General features: G+C 43.4%; 1 protein-coding gene across 1 annotated transcript in view; it reads left to right on the top strand.

The window, feature by feature from the left end:
* Positions 1-16,955, top strand: part of Alg12 (Alg12 alpha-1,6-mannosyltransferase) — a 261,057-nt gene that overhangs the window by 82,938 nt on the left and 161,164 nt on the right. The window lies entirely within an intron of this gene.

The raw sequence follows: 16,955 nt of genomic DNA on the forward strand, positions 1-16,955 counted from the left end.
AAGTCTATGTTCATTCAATAGCATAGGCTTTGGATAACAGTTATAAGTTGCACTTTTAGACAATAACTTGTTTCTAACTCGCTGTAGTTGACTTTGAATTATATTCTAGCGTCACCCATAGCTTGAATGATATTCTAGCATCACCCATAGCTAACTTCATTAATATCCATTGGTAGGAATCATTAGGAGAAACACACTGAGGTGGTTTGGCCATGTGGAGAGGATGGAGAGTGAGAGACTGACGAGGAGAGTGTATGTGAGAGAGGTGGAGGGGGAGAGAGGGAGGGGAAGGCCAAGGATGAGATAGAGGGATGGAGTGGAGAGGTATGTGAGAAGGGGGTGGTGTGAATTGGGAGCGGGGCAGTGAAATGGCGGGGGATAGAGTGACGTGGAGGTCATTTGTTTGTGGCCACCCCGTATAAGGGAGTAAGGCGTCTGGCAGTAGATAGATAGATAGGTACTACAACATCCTGGTATATTTTAAAATGACTTTGAAGAGGTACAAGTATTCAAAAGCTAGTGTACGTGCTAAATAAACTGATATGTAAATTATCATCATTCCTGTCACATATTATTGCTTTTCTTTCCGTTACAGGTGGCTTTACATTGAGTGACAAGCCAAATGGTTTCCTGTAAGCCAAGAAACCATTTACAACACTGGGTGGTAACCATATAACCAAACCATACGTGCTCCGTACGTGTCAACAAGTGGGTTGGTGGAGGGTTAATGCCCCTCCCCGTAAAACAAATAACTCAGAGTCAAATGGCCACCCTTTACGGGATTATGGCGTCTGGGATTAGATAGATAGATAGATAGTAAATAAACGATGGGGAATTGTCCTGACGGCGAAGAGTCCTAACGGCAAATTGTCTTGGTATTGTTGTGATGGCGAATTCACTTGATGGCAAATTGTCCCAAAACCTTTATATAGATGTAATATGAAGATTATTCGTATAATTCCAGAGTATGTCGATCGTTCACTTAAGGTCATTAGGCATTTATATAAATGCCAATGTCTTGTATGTAGCCTTATGTTAACTGATGAAGGAAAGATCGTAAAATGCATGATTCGCTTTTCAATATATTTATATTTTTTAAGTTAATACCCATTATTTGTTGCCATATTTTACATTTATTTTAAAAACAATAAACCACCATCACTTTTATAACTCATATAATTCAAAAACTAGTGTACTTGCTAAATAATCTATCTATCTATCTATATACCTAGGCTGCTTCCCCCAAGGAAAGGGAGGTAGCCGAGACAGGACGACTCACTCTCCATTTACTCATCCATTCAAACACATTCATTCGCATCTTAGCCCCAAAGGGGAGAACGGACAGATCCTCACCGCATCACACCGCACAAGGGTCAACTGCGCAATGCAAGCAGTGACATCCACAGCAGGGCCCGACAGCAGAACTGGTTTACCCCTGCCACATCATAACAGACCCATCCCCTTACCTGCACCTGACCTGACTAGCTGATCAGACCAAATGCGGGAGAATATCCCCTCAGGGCTGCGTCATCACTTATTCATTCACAATTTCTCTCCATTTATTTCTGTCACGCACAGCCACCCTTCCTTTCTCAACGGACATCCCTCTCGCATCCAGCGCTCTCTTCACACTGTCCATCCATCCTATTCGTGGTCTTCCTCTCAGTCTTACACCTCTCACATCAGATCTAGTTATCTTTTTCACCAGTCGCTCATTATCCATTCTCTCCATATGCCCAAACCATTGCAACACCCTCTGCTCAACTCTACCAGCCATCTCCCGAACAACTCCAGTTCTCCTTCGCACTTCATCATTTCGCACTCGATCCATACGCGTCACTCCACACATACTCCTCAGACATCTCATCTCCATTACATTCAAACTTTTCCTCTCTGCTACACCCATATTCCATGTTTCAGCCCCATATAACGCAGTCGGTACCACAACACCCTCATACAGCCTTCTCTTTACATCCATTCTAAGCGAACGACATTTAAACACTTTTTTCATTCCTCCCAGCACCTTTCCTACTTCATTTATTCTAAACTTCACTTCTGCATCTATTCTTCCATCCACAGCAACATGTGACCCTAGATATTTAAAACAATCTACCTCCTCAAGCATCTCACCATTCAAAACTATATTCATCCCCCTACCATCTATCAACCTCGTACACTTCATCACTTTACTCTTATTCTCATTTACTTTCAATTTCCTCCTTTCACACACCCTTCCAAACTCCTCTACCAACTGTCTCAATCTCTCCTCTGAATCAGTCACCAGTGCAGTATCATCTGCAAACAGCAGCTGCTTCAGATTCCACTCTCCTCCATCAACATTTACCAGACTCAGACCACCTAAAACTCTTGCATTCACCTCCCTTACAACACCATCCATGTAAATATTAAACAACCAAGGCGACATCACACATCCGTGTCGCAGCCCCACTCTCACAGGAAACCAATCACTCACAGAATTTCCCACTCTTACACACGCTCTACTATTTACATAAAAACTTTTCACCCCTTTTAGCAACCTACCATCAAGTCCATACAATCTTAAAACAGTCCACAAAGCCTCCCTATCAATTCTATCATACGCTTTCTCTAAATCCATAAATGCCCAAAACACATCCTTGCCTTTCGCTAAATACTTTTCACACACTTGTCTCACAGCAAACACCTGATCAACGCATCCCCTCCCTCTCCTGAAGCCACACTGCTCATCACTAATCACTCCCTCTGTACCCTCTCTAACTCTCATAATTAACACTCTACCATACACTTTACCTACAACACTCAACAGACTTATACCCCTAAAGCTAGTACATTCATACTTATCACCCTTGCCTTTATACAGCGGGACCACACAAGCACTTGCCCAGTCAATTGGCACCATACCTTTCTCAAAGCACACATTCAATAATCTTACTAACCAGTCAACAATAGTCACTCCACCACCCTTCAGGCATTCCACAGCACACCCATCCATACCTGCAGCTTTCCCTGTTTTCATCTCCTTTACTGCCTTCTCCACTTCCTCCTTCGTGATCAAAGAATCATTCAACTCTCCCAACACATTTATTCCTTGCACCCTTCTATCTGCCACAATCTCAGCCACCCTTTCCTCCTCTACATTTAACAATCTTTCAAAATACTCTGCCCATCTCTTCCTTACTGCATCCATCTCAATTAACATCCTTCCATCCTCTGCTTTTACTCGTTCTTCCTTCCCAGACTCTCCCTTTCGCACCCTTTTCACCTCCTTCCAAAACATTTTCTTATTCTGTTGAAAATTCTCTGCTAAATAAACTGATATGTAAATAAATGATGGGGAATTGTCCTGACGGTGAATTGTCTTGTTATTGCTGTGACGATGAATTGTCCCGACTCCGAGGCTAAGGGACAGTAAGGGCCTCACAGCCCTCACCCATCACTGTCAGAACTGGTTGGGTGGGCGGGGTTGGCTGGCTGGGTAGGGCTGGCTGATGAGGCTGGACCAGTGGACAAGTGTGTGTTGTCCAGCGCCGACAGTGTGGGGACGTTTGAGTTGCTTTCGCGCGTTCACTGAGCTGCGGACGATCCATCGTTGTAGCGAATCGTTCCCATCGTATAATGAGTGCAGGGTACTAAAATGTCGACATCGTATAAGTGAAATATCATATGATGAGGCATCGTATAACAAGGGTGTACTGTATAATCATTATGTGATTCTTTACGCAGTTGTTCATATTTTAACATGATATATATATTTTTTTAAATTAAAATGTGTTTCTGGTTTACTTACCATTCCACCATAGGCCTGTCACTTTCACACTGAATACATGTTCAGCTACAGGCACTAAAGATAGTGTTATTTATTAAGGGTAGTGAGATATGTACGTGGAGAAGGGTAGAGATGAAATCGGGCAACTAGCCATGTGTGAACAATAACAAAGAAGACAGGCTGGCACAGCCAGTTGTATATTTACCTAAATATTTTATTATTTTCCACAGAAGGGGCTACAGACACTAAGAATATTTAGGTGTTATTAAAAGTGAAAATGAGATGCATAAGTTATATGGAAATGGGTAGAACTGAAAGCGGTTACTTGTTGTATAGGTACAGTAATAAAAACAGGCTTGCACTGTATGGTGCGTATTTATGTAAATTTTATAATTTTCCACAGAAGGAGCTACAGACACTAAGAATATTTTGTTATTTATTAAAAGTGAGAGTGAGCTTTGTGGTAGGTGGGGGAGCTCACCATCCACTCACTCGATGTAGTGCTGCTCTCGGGTGTCTGCCTTTTCCTCTGCATCCTTCTTTCCTTCCATTCTCTTCTGTCTTTCTTTCCTTCATTCTTTCTTGTCCTTCTGCCTACAGGTGACTTTACACTCCCTCTTCTGTCTTTCTTTCCTTCATTCTTTCCACTTCCTTCAGCCTGTGGGTGACTCTACACTGAGTGACAAGCCAGATGGTTTCCTTTGCACCAGGAAACCATTTACTATGCTGGGTGGTAACCATAAAACCAAATTTTGGCGCCTGGTGGTTTAGTGGGTAATTATTGCGCTCCAGTCGGATTGAGCCGGTGAAGGTTTATATCCAAGGGGTGGTTGGGGTTGATTGCTCATGTAATGCCACTCAGGGATGAGTGAGGCTGGTCACTCTCATCTTAAATGTCGGGACCAACTGCCTAGCCCCGGGCTCCTACACTCCTCATGGGGCAATGTAGGATTGGATGATGGATGGATGGATGGATGGATGAGAGTGAGCTGCATAGATGGAAATGGGTAGGGTTGAAAGCAGGTGACTCTGCATGGCAAGAAGACACTGCCAGTGCCTGCCTTTGATATACATTGGGGGACAAAGGCTGTCCAGGTTATTAGGTTGTATGAATGGCCTGGTTGACAGTCAATTTTTTTTTTTTTTTTTTTTAAGTAAATTTATTTGGGTGATTAGATGATGATGATGATGATAAATGTGCCAAATTATCCTATGCCTATAGTACAGTTAATTTGACAGGCCAGAGAAAAAAATTTGGAGATATCATCCTTCAAAGATTAGCAAAAAAAAAGTTGATGGTTGCGTGAGCCTGAAGTGGCCATGACGTCATAAACCCGGCAGGCCCAGAGACAAACCAAGACTGATCCCCAGCTAAGTTGTGTAATTGGGGGAGGTGGTGGCTGAATCAGTATAGAGGCGGCCTGCAGTCCTGATGGACCCAGGTTCGAATCCCGGCTGGGGCAGGGAACAGTTTAAGTATTTGAATTTCATAAAAAGCGGACTTTCCTGATCTACCAGATTACCTGCCGACATGTTGTAAAAATACCCCCACTAATACCAATACACCAGTCCTATATGAGACAGCCCTAGCATGTACTGTATTCAATATGGACAGTGGGTGTTAGCGCCGAAGTGGTGACATGTGGAGGTGTAGGAGGACTATTGGGCCTTGGGATAGGCTACTGGCCCTGAGGTATAGGCCCTGAAGCCTTTGCCCAGAGTCAGACACATAAAAAAAAAAAAAATGTGGTTCTGCTGATTACCCAAGCTTTGTTTCATCATGCCCACATTCATGCACTCCTAATGGTAAAAAATCTGTGCTTAATATGACTGTTAATAAATAAATCAGGTTTCAGAGCTAAAACATGCTAAAGTTAGCAGATATTTCACTTTCAGATCGTCAGCACGCATTGACAGACTTCCATTTTGCATAAATATTGATTTAAAGCACAAATAAATGTACAGTATTCCCTCCAAGATCCAACTTAATAGAGTCCAAGGAATGTCCGGGACTTGGTCTTGTCTGGGACTTGGGAAAAATGCCCCTGGCCAGGTACTTATAGACCCCAGCCCAGCCGAACTTTGAAAGCCACCTAAAGAACTCCCTACTTGACATGCACAGCACCTATTTAAGACCCTATTCACACAAATTAGGGACATAAACCATAAAATAAATGAAAAGTAACCAGAGAATGAGAAATTAGAAGTAAGGAAAATACTGTATTTAGCGGTGTACAGGTTACTTATGACACGCCTGTGGCCGTCGTGAAGGCTAACCCGCCTCCTCTGTGGCTCTGACAGTGGTGAAGGTGCACTTGAAGCATGTACAGTAATCCATTGTTGCGCTGCACTTCATCCTTTGCACTGTGAATTATAGTTGTTTAACACTGCACATTCTGTTCTTATTTGTGCTATGCCAGTTGCAGCATGCCAGTGTTGCATTCTGCACTTAATCCTTTTACACTCTGAATTCTAATTTCTTAACACTGTACAACACTGTAAATTCCCATGTGGTCTAGTGGCGAGGTATTGCAGTTTATTAACTGTTAATTCACAAAAGCGAGCATGTGGGCAGCCATGGCGATGAGCTTGCAGTCACTACGGTAGGTAGGCAGCAAATGGGGAAGATACAGGGGTGCTCTAGTGGATGTCGCCGGAACTACACGCCAAAACACGGCTGTTCGTCACCTCGCGGCAAATTTAGAGTAGGGATGAACATATATCTGTTTTTTATTTATTTATTTTTTTTTACGTAAGCCCAAAATGTCTGGGACTTGGGGTGTCCAGGACTTGGGCGTCTGGGTCTTAAAGGGATTACTGTATTTGCATTGTAAATCAGAAGGCATGTTTTCAAGCTATAGGTGGAACACTTCTGCCAACTTTAGCAAATTTTTGTTTTGAATCCTGAATTTTTATTAATAGTCAAAGTAAACACACATTTTTGACCAGATTTCAGATAATTAGGGGTGTATGAACCTATATGGTGATGAAGATTATAACAGCCTGACATACACAACTTAACCTAACCTAACAGCCACCTTTCAAGCAAAATCAGCCCTAACACTGGCTTAAGCCATTGGTAGGGATTTAAAAATCTTATTCCCTAGGTCAGACTGGCTGTTACCAAAAAAATGTTCAAACATCACCAGTTCATAAGACAAGAAATCAGATAACCAAATACTCCACAGTGGTCTAGCTGTTTACAGTCAGGCCTATCTAGGAGGAAAAAACATTGAAATATTTCGTTTTTTGTGACATTCCCTATGCATTACTGCCCAATTTTAGGGCTAGATGCTCGTGGAGTTGGGACCAAGCAATACTTATACTGATTCAGTTCATAAATCACTTCATTACGACTTTATCAACTCTAATCTTGGTGCTACCGAGTTTTCCTACAAGTGTTGCAAGGTTCGCTGTCACCACTAGTCTCTTTAAAACCAACAAAACTCTTCACTAAAGCACAAACATAACTTGCTTCATCTTTAAGAGAACTATCACACTAAGTCTTACATGCCTAGCATGATAATAACAGCTGAATATCACAGAAATCTTACCTGTACTGAAGTATGATTCCCAGACATTGACTGCCACTCTCAGCTGAGAGTGGCAGTCAACTGTGGCCCTGGCTTGTGACGTCACAGTGAGGGTGCATGTTTCGCATGAGGTACGATAATCTCCAACTTTGACTGACCATTTTTTCATAAATATTAAATCGGAGAGAAGAAATAGATATTCCAATGATTAAGAGTGACCTTTTTATTATGTTATGTAACTTGTACACGACTGTCAATCAGTCCATTATAACTGACATTTTGAAGAGCCTTTTATCTTATTGTAAAGCTTATAAAGTAGTGGTAGGTGGGGGCACCCATCATCCACCCACTTAGTGTAGTGGTACTCTGTTTTTTTTAGGGTAGCTGTACATTGAGTGGCAAGCCAAATGATTTTCTGTAAATCAGGAAAGCATTTACAACGCTGGGTGTTAACCTTATAATCAACCACAAGTGTTCTCTACGTGGCAACAAGTGGGTTGGCGGAGGGTTAGTGCCCCTCCCCGGAAAACAACTAACTAAAAATATGAACAAGAAGCCTCAGACCAGGACTGACCAAATGGTGATGACTAAGGACCTAACAAAGGACATGGTACGGATTGCAACATGGAATGTAAGGGTTGCAAATGATGAAGTGAAACAGAGAGAGATTTTGTCTAGGTGCTTGAGGGTGCGAATGTGGATGTAGGCTATGTGGATTAACTGAAACTAAATGAAGAGGTGAGACTGTGAGAGAAAGGGAGTATGGATGGGGTATATGCACGGGAGTAGGTGAGAATGAGATGGCAAAAGAAGGAGTTTGTATTGTTGTGAATAACAGACGGAAGGAGAGTATAAGAGAGTATGGATCAGTTGGTTTGAGGATTGTGTGGGTAAGATTGAAAGCTGGACTACAAATGTAGGCGATTGTGTGCGTGTCTGTGCCAACACAAGATCGTAAGCAAGCAGAGTGAGAGAAGAGTTCTGGACGAGTGTGGAAGCATGCATGGAAAAGTTTGAAAGGAATGAGAAAGTTGTTTTTGATTGCCGATATGAATGGTAAAGTAGGGAATGTGAAGGTGGATGGAGTAGTTGGTGAGTGGGGTGTGCCTGCTGAGGTAGATGAGAATGGCAGTGCTTTAGTGGACATTTGTGTTGGGAGGGGGATGTTGATAGCCAATACCCTCTTCAGGCACAAAATGATCCATAGGTATACGTGATGAGTGATGAGAAGGGTGGGTGGTGAACTGAATGAAAGGAAGGCAATGATTGATTACGTGTGTGGAGATGAAAGGATGGGGTGTGTAATGGATGCAAGAGCATATAGAGGTTGGGGGAGTGGACTTTCTGACCACCACCAATGGTGGTGAGAATCAAGGTCCAAGTGAAATGGAGATATAAAGAAGGGAAGGACAGGAGGAAGTAGTATATGCAAGGAGGATGGAAAGGTTACAAGAAGATGACAAAAAGGCAAAATATAAGATGGAAGTGGAGGAGCAATTGGATAAATATGGATTGAAGCAGATGGGGGATGTGGAAGGTGTGTGCAAGATGTTCACCGAAGAAATTTGTGCAGCATGTGAGGTGGTGTGTAGGGTGAAGAGAAGACGAAAGCGGGTGCAAGGAACAGCATCGTGGAGGGAAGAGGTGAGCGAGGCTGTGGCACAAAAGAAGAAAGCATACAGTGAGTAGATGAGAAACAGGGGCGTGGAAGAAGTTGAGAGACGGAAGAGAGAGTTATATGTAGAATGGAAGAGAGAGGTGAAAAGATTAGTAAGAGAGGGAAGAAGAAAGTGGATGAGAAATTTGGAAGGATTTTGAGTGTAAAGTGGAAGGAATGTAAGAAAATGTTTTGGAAAGAGGTAAAGAGAGTTAGACAGGGTGTCAGAGAAGTTAGCTGGGGAGTGAAAGATAAAAATGGTAGATTATTAGTGGAGAAAGGAGAAAAAGTGAGTAGACGGAGAGAGCACTCTACGGAATTGTTGAACATAGAGAATGAAAGTAATGAGAGTATAAGTGGCTGGGGAATGGCTGGGAGACAGAGGGATGAGAGAAGAGAGGAAGAAATCAGTAGGATGGAAGTTCTAGAAGCAATAAAAAAAGTCCAAATGGGGAAAGCCCCAGGAATTGGTGGAGTGTGTGGTGAAATGTTGAAGCATGGGGGAGAGATAGTAGAAGAATGGATGTGGAAGACATGCAGATTGGCCTGGGAGAAAGATAGAGTCCCGGAGGATTGTAAGTCAGGTATAATTATTCCCCTGCACAAAGGAAAAGGGGAAAAAGAAGTGTATGGCAATCATAGGAGCATTTGTCTTCTTAGTGTAATAGGAAAAGTATACGGTAGGATACTTATTGACAGAGTTAGGGAAATAACAGAGGAATTAGTTGGAGAAGAACAGGGTTTTAGGAGGGGAAGAGGTTGTGTAGTTCAGGCATTCAGTCTTAGATCTATAGTTGAAAAGTTGCCAGAGAAGGCAAAGAAATTGTACCCAGCCATCATGGATTTGGAGAAAGCATGTGACAGGGTGGGTAGCCAAGGATTTTGGAAAGTATTAAGAATATATGTAGTAGATGGGTAGTTGTTGAATGCTGTGAAGAGTATGAATGAGGGTGCTAAGGCTGCAGTGCATGTGGATAGTGAACTGAGTGACTTTTTCTGTTTGAAGGTTGGGTTGAAACAGGGATGTGTCCTGTCTCAATGGGTGTTCAATCTGTATGTGAATGGGGTTATAAAAGAGATACAAAGTAGGGCCGTGGATGTTGGAGTGGCCCTAATGAGAGAGGGCAGTGCTTGGAAACTCCCTGTACTGTTGTTTGTAGATGACACTGTGTTGTTAAGTGAAGATGAAGAAGACCTGCAAGGCTTGGTGGCTGAGTTTGGGAGAGTGTGTAAGAAATGGAATCTAAAGGTGAATGTAGGGAAGAGTAAGATTATGGTCTTTGAGAGAAGTGAAGTCAATGAATGTACAGTGAGGTTGGATGAGGTGGAAACGGAAAATGTGAGTGCGTTTAAGTACTTGGGTAGTGTGATGAGTAAGGGTGGAAGTGAAGCGTGTGAAGTGCTTGAAAGAGTACAGCAAGGAAGAAAGGTTGCTGGTTCCTTGAAAGCAGTGATAAGAAACAGGGAAGTGAACGTGGAAGTGAAAAAGTTACTACATGACAGTATTGTGATAGCAACTTTAACATATGAAAGTGAAGCTTGGACCTTGTTGGAGGGACAGTCAAGAGTGAGAGCAGTGAAAATGAGTTATTTGAGAGGAGCCTGTGGAGTCACATAGAAAGACAGACTGACAAATGAAGATGTGAAGGAGTGTTGTGGATGTGACAGGAAGCTTTAGGAGAAACACAATGAGGTGGTTTGGCCATGTGGAGAGAATGGAGAGTGAAAGACTGATGAGGAGAGTGTATGTGAGTGAGGTGGAAGGGGGGAGAGGGAGGGGAAGGCCAAGGATGAGATGGAGGGATGGAGTGGAGAGGTATATGAGAGAGGAGTGTGTGATCTAGGAGCAGGGCAATGAAATGGCGGGGGACACGGTGACACGGAGGAGATTTGTTTGTAGCCACCCCTTGTGGGATTAAGGCATCTGGCAATAGATAGATAGATAGATAGATCATTTATGAAGGCTCCACCAAGATTGCTTGCATCGGCCTTGGTCACCTAAATGTGGCTGTCCATGCTCCTTGATCCCTTTCAGCCTCCTTATTCACTCCCTTATCCCTGAGGTCACACTCTGTGGCCTCCTCCCAGGTCTTTTTTCCCTGTCACCACCCTACTTCCAACATTCACACTTCTCATCTTCCACACCCAGTTGTCATCTTCCATGCTTTCAACATGCCCAGACCATCTCATTCTACCTCTCCTCATCACATTAGTACATTCCAGGCTCATCCTTCCTCAACTATTCATCTTAATCCTAGTATCCCCAGGTCACATTCAAGGCACACACTACAGATCCATCTAATCATTGTCATTATTGTATGAATTGGTCCTACAAGCTTTCTTCCTTTTCTGCCCAGGTATAAAGCATTACACACCTGACACATACCACATGCAAAGGTTCCTTAGCATAAAGGGAGAGCTGTCTCATTATAGGAGAGGCAACAGCTCTCTGAGGTTCCTCCATCCATTCCTTACCTGAGCCACAGAGCCAGCTTCAGCTCCACTTCCAGCACACAACACATCCCCAAATAATAAAACTCCTCCACATACTTGAGAGATTTTCCAGCAAGATCAATCCTTTCATGCCTGACAGTCCATATATGCTCTCTTTGACACAGTGCTTACACTAAATCAGCATTATTTCGCAGTCTGCTTCGAAGTCCACCACATCTCCTATGCATCCACTTATTGCTAACAACTGCATAAGATGGAGTTACTTCACACTCCCTTCTGGCAGACTACACATGGCTACACTCCCTCTCCTATTGACAGTACTAGCACCAGCCCTAGATATCACCACTTTTATTTTATCTGCATTTACTCTCAAACTCTTTTGCCCCATTTCATCTCTCCATTTCCTAAATATTTTCTCTGCCTTCATTTTATTCTCTGCACCCAACATCATTAGCATACATCTCCCGTGGGTGTCCATTTCTGAAGTAGATAGAGAGCGCCAAGCATCATGACAAACAGTAAGGGGCTCAAGACTGACCCTTGATGCAAATCAACATTCATGGAAAACTCATCATTCAGATCTCCATTTACTCTCGTCTGGTGCAAGCACCCACATATACAGTATAGCCATAATCGAATCTAACCAGCCACTCCTCAGTCCCATGCTTTCTCATTGCCTATTTCACTGCCTCCTTAGGGATTCTGTCAGAGACTTCTCCAAAACTTCCTTTCAGTCTTCCCTTTGCCAGGCATAAATCCAAACTGCATCTCATCAGTATTCACTTTTTCCCTTATCGTACCTACAGGGACTCTTTCCATTACCTTCATTATCTGATCCAAAAGTTTTATTCCTGTTTAATTTCCTCTTTCCAGGTCATCACCCTTCCCCTTATACAGATATACAGTCACATTCTTCAGCCAGTCATCTGGGCCAAGCCACTCATACATAATTGAATTATCAAATCCGTAACTTAACCTACCCTTGTATCTCTTGAGGACTTTAACATTTCTTCAGTCAACCCAGACACAGCTGCTGCATTCCCTAACTTATCCTGCTTATTGCCTTGCTCACAGTAGCAGCAAAAATCAAAGACCAAGGGCCAAAGAGTGGATCCACTGACTTCTAACCTTCCTGGTTGCAGTAAACTCCACATTCAGCAGTCGGTAATAATGCTCTCTCCTGGTATCTTTAATATCTTGACTGTACAGGTGGGTCCCATTATATGAGTGGGATATGTTAATTGAGGACTGCATCAACAGCAAAAACTCTCGACATATAATGGAGTACATACAGCTACTGCAAATTGACTTAGGACCTCCCCCCCCACAAGATATTAAAAAACACAAAAATCATAGTATATCACAATATTTGTTCATGAAATGTCATTCATTAATATGAAATCATATTTCCCTTGTTTTTCAGGACCAGTTGGATGCATTTTGGCATGGAATCACTTAGATTTCTAAAGTAATCTAAGGACATTTCTTTGCACCAAACATTTGTCAGTTCAGTCTTGAGGTTGTCCAGATTGGGTGTCTTCTTCTTTGCTATGATTTTCTTCATCTTTGCCAAACAGTTTTCTATCGGATTTAGATCCGGACTGTTGCCAGGCCAGTCAAGGACCTCAATCCGATTATCCTGAAGCCATTTTGCCACCTTTCTTGACTTGTGACATGGAGCTGAATCTTGCATGAAAAAGTCGCACCCATGAATAGCAAAAAAGTTTAACAAATAATCTTTCAGAACTTGAATGAACCGGCCACCATTCATCATCAAGATCTTAGGAAGAAAGTAGAGGCCTCCCTTTCCCATTTCGCCTGAGAAACACCCCCAGACCATTGGTGATAGTGGGTGCTTAACAGTTGGCACCTTGTATGCAGGGTCAAATTGACTACAGGAGGCAGGGCGATGAGCCTTGGCAGAACGCACCTGGAACACTTGATATGTGCTTTCATCAGAAAACAACTTTTCTCCACTCATCCGATGTCCATGCGCATACTTCCTGGCAAACTGGATGTGTTGCTTCTTCATGCAGTTGGTGAGAAGCGGTTTCTTGGCTGCGGTGTGGCTTGGCAAACCTAGTTCCTTCTGCATGCGGTGTTGGATAGTTTGAACTGAGATGTCTTGTAACAGCTGGGGATGCATTCTCTTCAATTCTGCTGCTGTCAGTCGAGGATTCTTGATTACTTCTCTCTTCAGAAGTGTATCTGTACCTGTGGAAGTCGTCCTTTTCTTTCCATTGCCATGCTTGTGCTCTGGTATGACATCAGGTGGCAGGCTGCGCGCTGCAGCAAGAATCTTCATGATGGTTGACTGTGCGCGTCCAGTACGTTCATAAATCATGTTCATAGGGTCATTATCCTCCCTCCATACAGTGATATGGACCCTTTCATCCCGTGAGCAGTACTTTCCAGGCATGACAACACGTCTCTAGGAAATAACAGAGTAAACAGTAATGCATATGAAGAAAGAGGGAGGTGCAAGCTCAGCGTGACGGGAACACATACTCCCACTCTAGCTTCTGGGCAAGCACTGACGCACTGCGTGTTTCACCACCTCCAGCCAGCACCAGAGGAGTTGCCAGTTTCTTCTTGCCCCCCAAATTAACTTGGTTGAGGTGGAAACACAAAGCAAAGACAGACAACTCTCCCATAACAATTCTGTGTGTAGGTCCTAAGTCAATTTGCAGTGGGTGTAACTCATGGTAAAAACAGGATTAGGTTAACTGACCCCCACTAACCCAGGTCCAGGTAATTTTTTGGAAGAATAAAGGTTATAGACACCTTATACACCTGTATTACTTTCTTATGCCCCATAATAATACTGTAGTAATAGTAGTAGTTGTTCCCTAGGCAGTCTGGCCGAACAGCCCCGAGTCCCTTAGGAAGGCCATAGCCAAGACCGGGCTTTCCCACAGAGCTCTCAAAGAGTGTATGTTGTGTTGTTGGTGTAGGTGATTGTGTGCAATGCAGTTTTCCATAATGTGCTTAATAGTATGGGGGTGCTGTGTTGCATCCTGGACAGGCATCAGCGACGGAGTCATCCAGCCTCTTCTGGTAGCTTAAGAGGGCTGGATGGTGCCCACATCTCAGCCTGGCCAGGTGGACCCTGTCCTCATGAGGAAGATAGGATTCAGAAGGGTGGATGTCAGGAGGCTGTGCATGCAGCTGTGTGTTGTCTTTAAGTGACTAAATGGAGCGGCGAGTGATCTGAGTGTGGATATGCTTCTGGAAGCTGGTCTGAGGTGGATGAGGGGGGAGAGATTATAGTATTTGTGTATGGTATCGTGTGCTGGGTGTTATTTTGATGTTCCTTGGTGTGGGTGGATGTGCTGCCATGTACTGTAGTGGATGTTGTGGGTTTGTGGAGGCTGCAGCGAGAAACTGGGTGCCTCTCATGTCTAGGTGATCCTTGACTTTGAGGACTTTGGTTTCTTGATGTAGGTGGTCTGTGGGTGTAGTAGCTGTGCAGCCTATGATTCTTTTTAGGGCCTTGTTCTGTATGGTCTGTAGAGTGTTGTAGTGTGTTTTGGTGAGGTTAGAAGCCCAGGCAGGGCTTGCATAATTCATCACTGAACGTATGTATTGTTTGTATACAGTGGTGGTGGTTTCTCTGTTGTGTCCGAATGTTGTATGGGCAAGTGACCTCAATGCATTGAGTCTTGGTGTTATTTTATTTTTAATGTTTGTGATGTGTTGTTTAAATGACATTGATGTATTGTATGTTACACCAAGGATTTTGTGTGTGTGTGTGTGTGTGTGGTAGGGGAGTGTTGTTTATGGTGAGGTGTGGGATGTGACTGTGTTCTGCTGTCCAGTTTGTGAGAAGGGTCATTGTAGATTTGGCTGGGGCTATTTTGAGCCTGTTTGTGGTGAACCATTCGTGTAGTGTGTTGAGGTAAGGTTGAATGATGTGTGCAGCTGTGTATGTGTTTTGGTGCATACATGTAAGTGTTATATAGGAAGGTATGTGTATCTGTGGTGTGTGGGTACATCGTGCATGTATAGGTTAAAGAGTGTAGGGGACAAAACAGATCCTTGGGGGATGCCGTTTGTGAAGTTTCTGATGTTAGAAGACTGACCGGCGAATGTTACATGTGCATATCTGCCTGCTAAGTAGTTTGCCAGCCATCTTATTGTGTTATTGTGCATGTTTGTGTTGAGTATTTTGTTTGTGAGGTTGTGGCGGGGGATGGCATCAAAAGCTTCGCTAATGTCTAGTGTGATTAGGAGTGTTCTGTGTGGTGGCCTAGCTGAATTCATGCCACTGAAAACTCTCTGTGTAAGGTCTGTAAGAAGGGTGTTTGTGGAGTGTAGTGGCCTAAAGCCATGTTGTGACTGGGCTAGGGGAATGTGAGGTGTGACTAGTTGTAGTACCAGTCGTTCAGTGACTTTAGAGGGGGTGCAGAGGAGTGTGATGGAGCAATGTGAGGAGGGTAACGTGGGGTTTAGGGATAGTGATGATATTGCCATGCTTCCAGATGTTGGGTATTATGTTGTGTGAGTAGCTGTAGTTTGATATGTTGGTGAGTGCTTGTATGCCTTGTGGTCCTTGCTTTGTTGTCTGGTCCACAGGCAGGTGAGTGCTTGAGGTTGTTAATGATGTGCTTCGTCTGGTTGTAAGTGAAAGGTGCGTAGTCTGGGTCTGTGGGGAACTGTCTCTTACATTGGATGATACGTCGGTCTTTGGGATGGAGGTTTAGATGGCAGACTTGTGAAAAGTGATTGATGAGAGTGTTTGCTTGTTGTTTGTTTGAGGGTATGGTGTCTGTTGTTGTGATGGCAGCGTGTGATTGTGTGGTATTGCTGTTGGAAAATGTGATGCTGTTTAGTGTTTTGTAGAGTTTTGCTGATGTTTGTTTTGTGGTCAAGTGTTTGGAGGTAATTTTTCCAGTTTAGTGTTTGCTGTTCTGATATTTTATTGCTTATTTGAGTATTGAGTTCTTGTATCTGTTGTACAGTGTCTTGTGTATGGGGTGTTGGGGAGTGTTGCAGTGTGTCGCATTGTCTGATGAGGCCTTGAATTTCTGGTGTGAAGATGGGGTTGTCTCTCTTTCTGTTGCCCCTAGGGATGTGTCTTTTGTCTGCATTTTGTATAATTGTATTGAAAGTGTGCACAGCGGTGTTGATGTTTGTGATGGGTGTACTGTTTAGTGTTTCGAAATGTTGTTCTGTTTCAGTTACAAAGACCTCCCAGTTGGCTCTCTTAAAATTAGTGTATGTGTGTTTGTAGCCAGCTGGGGTGATTCTGGTTTTGGTAGTGATGATGATTGGGAGGTGATCAGAACCTAGGGTTTTGACCACTCTTCATGATGTAGTGGGGACGAGGTTTGGGGAGCAGAAGGTGATGTCTGGAGATGATGGGAGGAAGAGGGCTTGGTGTGGGATATGGGTATGTTGGTCTAGATTGTTCAGTATGGAAAGATGATTCTGTCTGGGATTGTAGTACCAGCCCTCTGTCTGTGTCAGGGTTGTTGACATGTCAGGCCGATGACTTGGCATTGAAATCACCACCTAGGATGATGTTGGGTATATTAATGGTGTT

Source organism: Coenobita brevimanus, chromosome 98 (genome assembly GCF_032717465.1).
Source record: "Coenobita brevimanus isolate Jiangsu-jjx chromosome 98, ASM3271746v2, whole genome shotgun sequence".
NCBI lineage: Eukaryota > Metazoa > Arthropoda > Malacostraca > Decapoda > Coenobitidae > Coenobita > Coenobita brevimanus.